This window comes from Numenius arquata, chromosome 2 (assembly GCF_964106895.1).
Source record: "Numenius arquata chromosome 2, bNumArq3.hap1.1, whole genome shotgun sequence".
NCBI lineage: Eukaryota > Metazoa > Chordata > Aves > Charadriiformes > Scolopacidae > Numenius > Numenius arquata.
This window is the reverse complement of record NC_133577.1, coordinates 32999372-33007686: the sequence shown is the minus strand read 5'-3', so window position 1 is coordinate 33007686 and position 8315 is coordinate 32999372.

The window sequence follows — 8315 nt, the reverse complement described above, 5'->3', positions numbered from 1 at the left end:
CACAGGGAACAAAGCACTGGTCAGGCGCTGGGCACAGAGATGATGGCATCCAGCCGAGAACAGGAACACCGAAGTGGTACTTCAAGGTAAGCAGTCCGGCTCCCAGCCCCGCAGATAAAGGTGTGTGACATAAAGTGGCTGCTTGGACTAGGAGGAGGATACTGAATTTTCACTAAGACACAGCAGTGCAAGCCTTGTGTCATATGGACTCTATCTCAATGTTAGGACAAACAAAGAAACAGTACTTTAATTGGACAAAGCCACTCTGAGTCACTGTTTATCCATGGAACACAGCTCCACAAGAGCAAATATCAAGCCTATGAAAGTTCACTAAAGACTTGCAGTTGGTAACCTGGGCTCCTCTTGCCCACAGCACTAGATGAAGCTAAGGTGCTCACACCTAAGACCACTGAAATCCGGACTTGACATGAAGGAGATGGCTTGGAGGTCACCCCAGTAGCAACGTGGAGCACACCAAATACTGTGCGCCAAGGGCTGCTGGAGGTGAAGTCAGGAAGAGCCCTCCTGCCCAGCTAGACCACCATCACACAGAAGAACTAAGACCTAACAGCCCCCTCAGGCATGCCTGCCAGACAGCCCAGCATCTTCTGGGCTTGGCTCCTCCAGGCTGTGGCATTGAAAAGAAAACAGCAATGGGTGCTTTCCATGGAGTCTGGAGAACACCCAGGAACAGTAGCTCCAGGCCATGATGCTTAGCTGCAAGGCAGTCTGCACACCTGGAGGCTGCTTTCCATGGAAAGCACCACCCTAAACAGAGTGCAAATCAGCAGGGAGCTGCCTGATTGGAGCTGCACTGACAGCCCCAAGAGGGACCATGCTCAGAAGAACCGTGCTGCTCACATCCCACTGCTTCTGCTACCAGGTTAAGTCCTTCAGCCTTGATCCTTACATGTCAGTGGGAGCCAAGATCCACCACTTATTCTGGCCATGTTTCCCAAGACCACCTCTCCCTCCCAAAGCACTCCCTCATACTCTATGCTTCCACACATGACACCTAATGCCAAAAGAAAACAGCATGATGGAAGTGATGGCTGGGGTCCAGGTGCCCCAAGCCTGGGGTGAATCTCATCTCTGACCTTGTATCTCCATCCTTGAGTGAAGCCTTGAAGTTTGAAGGTCACCCTGTACCCACAACCCTAACCCTTCCTTGGACATGGGTATCAGCACACAGCACAACACTGGCAGGATGCACCAAAGCTCACTGTAAATTTCCACCAAGAAATCACACTCCTGGATGCCCCCCTGCCATGGAAGGGGCATCTGGCTCTATGGACCGATGTGAAGTGCAGCATACAGAGGCAGGCAGGAAGGGCAGTACACCCAAATAAAAAGGAGCCAGTGGTCGCCAAAGACAATCAGGGTACCTTCAGCCAACAAAACTGTTCTTTGCTGGTTCACATGCTGGAGAGGGTGAACACGCTGTTCCATACCTCATGTCTGGATCAGGACAACGTCACACGTATTGCACGAAAAGACAAATCACTTGTTAAAGCAGTGGTTGAGGCTTCTAATACAACATGGCAGAATAGCAAGCAGGTCCTCCAGAATTTTCTTTATAGGCGTGAAGTTTGCCTGACCTTCCCAAACACAACACAGGAGTTGGAATATAAAAACAATTAGTACATTATGGCATTCCGAGATTAATTACTAATTAATAACCCAGGTGAGGTTACCACTTAGTATTTCCCTCAATGCATATCAAGATTTGGCAGATGCTTTGGACTAATGCTTGTTAAGATATTTTTCCAAGGATCTTCATGCAAAAGAAATCACCCCTGCTCAGGAAAGCTCCTGAATATGTACTTACCTTGAAATGCTCTCACTGAAGTCATCATAACTTAAGTATATGGCTAAATTAAAGTGTTTACCTAAAAAGGGACAGACTTGAGCACTGTGCTCTGCTTCAAGCACCAAATGTTTTCAAAGACCATTCTCTGAACCTTGGCTTTGTGCACCGGTTATCAACCCAGCCCCAGTTGAGTGTCTCAGGGTAGAGGCAGCAAAGATCAAGTAGCTTAACCAGAATTTTTCTTTCTTAATGAGAAATAGGTTCCTCCAATACACTTTATAGTGACTGGTTAAATCAATGATCCTAGACCAGAAAGCTTTCTTCTCTTCATGGGGAAATGGTTCTGGCAGGCTTGAAAGGCGTGCCATTCCTCCTGATTCTGTTTCCAAATTTCATTACTTCTGCTTCTGGCTGCTCCTCTAAAAACACTGTTCCCCCTTCTCAGCATGGGGATTAAAGATCCCTTGCCATCAGGAGACATCTCACCTGCCTCCACCTCTCACCTGCCTCCACTCCCCTTAAGCTAAGCCTGTACACCTGGCGTTTTTCCAAGCACACCTTTCCAGCCTCTGACTGCTTCCACAGCTAATGTCTCTCTGTGTGGTCAGCATCTTTCTAGCCGTACTGTGCCTGAATGTCCCAAGCACAGATATGGCCAGAACCAGAGAGAATGGTACTGTGGTCTGCTTGCTCTACAAGCACAACTCCTTTGCATTCATAGCCTGAGAGGCCAAAGGGTTCTCTTTCAGTCACATCGTGGCCAAATATCTAAATGCCTATACCCTGTCATCCTAGCTTGTCCTCTCACTTCCCATTTCCTTCAGGCACAGCTGCCTCTCATAGCACCCAAACTGTCCACAGTGGGAGGGGAAAACAAGCTTTTTTTTTGATTTTTAAATGAACACAGTAGTTCGACAAGTGTCAACTGTTACATGGCACACTTCAGTTTCCTCATTTATATCAACATTCAAACATCCTAGTTGTCTCATTTTCACATAGTGGGACACACTTGAACCTTGTTGCAAGACTTGCTACCAAACATCAGCATTAGCATCAGGGCTTGCCTGGCTCCTGGCAAGCACTACCACACAACCAACACGGCCTTTGCATCTCCATCACTGTTATGGGGTACTTTGAAAAGGTCTCATGCGTTAAAGCACTCGAGTACCTCAGAGTTTCCACAAGCAGCCGTATGATCTAGTGTCTCCTGCACTCCCACCGGGGAATGTGATGTACAGATGCGAAGGGCAGAGGCGAACTCCATTAATGCATGATGGAGGTGAGGCTTCCTAACATTTGCTTTTCAGATCATGGTGTGGAAAGATATGTGCTACACACTGGAGATAAGGCAGGAGCCTCTTACTCTTACATTTTGTTTTTTATCAATGGAGAAAGTGCAGCCACGCTGCCTCATCTCACATGCCGGTCAGGCTGTTCCTGGGATGCCTTTTGCTTAGTGCTCCCAACGCATCCCAATCAGCTTGGAGCAGCCAGCCCAATACTTCACAGGAAAGCACTAGGCAGCATTAGGTTTACATGGTTTAAAATACAACCTGGACAACGCAGGATAATGCCAGACGACACTGCTTATTCAAGCAGTGGATCAAGCAAAGCCTCCACTCCTCAAACCACAAGAGCTTTCAGATTCAGTTTGCACTTTGCAAGCCATCGCCACCCTCCAAAGAGCTCCCAGCCCAGTTGCTCCTTCCTCTCAGTCACCCTCCCCTGTTTGATGGGGGGAAAAGGCTGCTTAAGCTGGGGACCACTGATTTTGCATGACCCTGGCAGAGGGCGCATCCCAGGCATGCCAACTCGCAGCTCCTTCTTGAATCTCAGCTGCCTGCGGTGGGGACAACCCCTCTTCACCCTGCACTGCCTCCAGAGGGGAAGGTGTCCGGCTGTCCCCAGAGCAAATCTGGCAGCCACGCTTCGCTCCCCCAGGGCCTGAAATGGGAAAGTAAAAAGATGCAGGAGGGCAGCACCTCCTCCAGCCTTTCCTCCTGGGTGGCCAGCCCTGTCACTGCCACCCTGCCTGTCTGTTTACGCCCAAGGCTTGCCATAGCAATTCTGCCACAGCCCCGTAAGCAAGCAGGGAGGTTGGAATTTCACCCCTGGCACCCTGCCCTCTGCTTACGCCACTCAACCGGCATCCCTGTCAAAGACTCCAAGGAATCCCCACGTACGGAAATCAGGCCTCCGCTGAGGCTGCAGTGCCAGACATGAGGCACAGCTGCTTGGGATCAACTGCTAGGTCTGGTGGCAGGGGCACATGTCCTCTCAGGGTCAACGCTGGGACCTCCGAGATCAATCCTGCCACGCAGAGCTCTGCTGGGCTCCACGTCACGCACAAACCAGAAGGGTGACTCATTTACTGCAGCTCATCAGAAATCCACAGAACCAGCAGCACTTCAGGGTCAACTCTTGCTCTCCAAGCGGCACAGGCCTAGGGACATGCAGGTGCAAATGGGTAGCAACCAAAGAGAGATCTGTCACTTGGTGCCTTCTACCCAGCACCCCAGTGGGCATGAAAAAGCAGCCCGGGGCAGTTAGCTGCTTATCTTCAGCGTCTCACCCAGATGCTGGCTATATTCTTTCTCCCAAGTCATGGACCATCTCAACAGGAGGAAGCTGACAGATACCAAGCCTCAAGTTTTACCCCACTGCTGCCAGCTGTAGTACCTTTGTCCCTGCATGAAACACCTGCAGTCCCTCAAGGATCATTGTAGCCCAACACAGCCCTGTGCATCTCACTTCTTCCTCCTGAATCCTAGCTGCTTTCAAGCCTCCTCTCCAATGCCCCCATCCACACGTCGGTAGGGGTGGGAGGCTGTGGATGGCTTCTCAGGGCCAGTGAGACAGATCTGGTGCTCAGGAAGCTTCTCCCGACCCATGTCCACAGCAGCCTCTTGACAAGGGGTCATCAGTGCCTCAGCATGCCTGCCAGCCAGGCTCACAGCTTCCAGGCCCAGGTCCCACTATGCCTATGCTCACCAGCAGAGCAAACTCCTCCCAATATAGCATCAGTTGCCTATTTATAACACGCTGTTTACCAACACCAAGTGCTCTCTCGTTGGAAGCGGAGGATGAGATGAGTCAAGGGAGCATGAGCAAGGGACCTTTCTCCTGTCATGGGAAGATGAGGGGACTGTGGGAAGGTTACTTAGGGCTGGATGCCGCAGCATGGCTGATCACCTGCAGCTCCCTCACCCATGCCAAGCAGACTCGAGGGCATGCACAGCACTTTTTTTTACATCAGACCCTTAAGCTCTGAGAAGATCTTTCTGTGAAAAGGTGAGATCAGATCCAGCGCACCAGCTGGAGTGCACTAGCATCCCCTTGCAGCCCCGGTCCAGGGTCAGGAAGGTGCTGAAATGTCAGCAGGTGTTGAAGAACAGATTTAACATAAGGTCTCCACAAACCTCCTGACACCTCCTGGGACCCTCTTCCAGCAGCTCGATAAAGGGCTGCTGGTTGCTACAACACTTTGACAGGGCTTCTTCAGGCAGTGCCCATCTCCAGGGGGAACCACAATCCTGCCAGTCAGCAGTCCTCCAGCAGGTGGGTTGGAAGGCAGCCCCCAATGCTCACCCTCATCTCGTGTCCCCCTCTGGATGGTCACTCTGTGAGTGCATTTGCTCAGCACCCCTGGGAAGAGTTAGATCGGGGAGAGGGAGGGGGGCTGTATAAAGCAAGGACATTCAACTGCTAAGGCAAGCTATGGGTCTCAAAGCTGGGTTGGAGGGGAAAGGGTTACAACCCCAGGCTCCCATGGCAGTGTCTCACATTCAGGATACTGTCCAAGAGTATGCTCCTGAGCAACAGAAGGCAAGAAATCAGTACCTCCTAGGCGTTTTTAAATTTTGCAGACTTTCTCCAGTGTCCAAGCTCTACCCCCTCCTGGGTGGCTGGAAACATACCCCACACGATGTTATTGAGTCGCACACGCATATGGTGGCAGATAAGAGTCTTGAAGCCCATCCAGGTGAAACAACCGATGCCAGCCCCTGGCTCCCCCCAGAGCCACCACCGCATTTTCCATTCCCCCCTCCCAGCATCCAGTCATCTCCTGATGCCAGGCTCATTTTTAGAGCCTTACATTTTCCTCTCCTTCTCTGTCTTCGAGAAAGTTATTGCTTTCCTGCCCTCAAATAGCCAACCTCTCTTCCACCTTACCAAACTGGTAATGGACCTCCTGGCTCCATTCCCCTCTGTCATTTGCCAGATCTATCTCCTATGCCATTGCACTTACCAGCCCCAAACAAGCTGGTGAGGATATAGACTTACATTAAGAGGCTGGATCGATTTTTGAGTTTTCAGCCTTTCCTAACAGGCACAGTTGCCTTGGGGGTTTTACCAGAAAGCTTCAGCTGGGGCTTGGTGCATGTTCAGCCAAGGTTTGGAGTCCAGAGGTGTGCCTGGAGTACAGTGCCTTAGCAGCAAGGATATGGGACATCACACATAGGGGCCAGGAACTGCTGGTCAACTGCACAACGAGTTTCGGCTATAAGCTGTCCACTCAGCTTGCCCTCATGTGTCATCCCTTTGGCACACCTTCTCCCCAGCAACAAGCCACAGGCCTGGTAGGGATGCAGGCTTCTGCACTCCACATGCCGCCAGAGGCGGTGGCACCAGCAGTGCTGCCCATACCCAGGATAATCCTTTGCTCTCTTCATCCTCCTGGCTCACCCTAGTACCTGCTGCTGGGCCCCCCTCCCTGCCAGCTTACCACACGTCCACGTGGCAGCTCCCAGCCATCCCCACCCATGACCAGGCCCACCCGCTCCTCCGGCACCAATTCACCCACCCCCAGCACTGACTCACTCCCCACCGCTCACAACCATGCATCCAACTCGCCTCCAGCATCCCTGCCGCCCCGAGTCACAGGGCGACGTGTCAGCACTCTGTTTCAGAGAGCAGCCGCAAAGCAGTGTGGCCCCACGACACAGGACAGCCTGGCTTTGCTCTGCATCCCATCTGCTGCATGACCCCGGGCATGCTGCTGATATCACAGAATCACAGAATCACAGAATCTTAGTGGTTGGAAGGGACCTTTGAGATCATCGAGTCCAACCACATAAAAAAAAAAAAAAACAAAAAACAAAAAACACACAAACAAACAAAAAAACACAACACACAAAACCAAACAACAACCCCCCCCCCCCCCCCCCCCAAAAAGAAAGAAAAAAAGCACCCACCAACTAAACCCCACACCCACAACCTCACACACAACACCCCACCACAAACCAACAATCCCAGGCACTAGAGCATGCCCTGAAGAGCCACGTCTACACGTTTCTTAAATACCTCCAGGGATGGTGACTCCACCGCCTCCCTGGGCAGGCTGTTCCAGTGCTTGACCACTCCTTCAGTAAAGTAATTCTTCCTAATATCTAATCTAAACCTCCCTTGCCGCAGCTTCATACCATTTCCTCTGGTCCTGTCGTTATTCCCTTGGGAGAAGAGGCCAACCCCCGTGCCTCTGCTTCTGTCTGTCGGAATCACATACAACCCCTCCCAGGGATATCACGTAGTTAATTCATGGGCATTAGAAAGACGCTCCACTTTCCAGACTACATGCACCAGCAGCACACAAGGATTTCTTGTTACTTGCACCCTCACCTGCTGTCAGCTGAAATCCCTGTTAGTTGCTAGGAGTGAAGGATATGTCCTGGTATGGTCCTCTGCTCCCATCAGTAAGGCTGGGGAAGTGCCAGGTGCTGTCACTGCTCTGCTACCCCTTCCTCCACCAAGACTTTTGGATTTACCATCTCTTGGGCGAGCAACTCCTGTCCTGCCCCTGCTCGAGAGTGTCACCAGCCAGAGGAGTAAAACCAAAGATGATTTTGGATGATTTCCCAGCTGATTGCTGGGATGAATGCAAGAGCACAGGCTTCACACCACCTCTGCCAGCTCAGGTCAGCTCCAAGCAGCCAGGGAGATGCCCAGGTGGATAGCAGTGTGCCTTACAAAGTTTTGACACGGCTAGTTTAACCTTCCATCCAAGGTCAGCGCTTAGGCACTTCAGGACCGGGTACACTCCCTGCCCTCGACAGAGGGAGCAGTGGCACTGAGCATCAAGTTTGCCTCAAGGAGTGAGAAAGAAGGAATAGAACACTCCCCATCTATCCATCGCCTGAGTCATGGGTCCCCCTGTCAGCCTCAGCACAGCCTCTCCTGTCTGCAGGCTGCATCCACCTTTGGGTACCTGCGAGGAGCAGCGGTCCCGCAGGTTGCTCTGCTCAGTGCCCCCAGCTGCTGCTCCCCATCCACAGGCTCCTCACTCAGTGCCTCATGCAGCTCCTACATGTTGCCTCCTGCTACCTGCCGCTTGCCTCCACCATCACTTTTCTCCCTTAGTTCTTCCCTCCCTGGAGAGGACTTCAGGTTTTCGTTAGGATCAGGACAATCCCCAGCCCTAAAACGGGATCCCAACAGGGACAGCACATATGCCTGACCACTTTCTGTGTTCCACTCTTCTCTCTCAGCATCCACAGTCACCAGATGA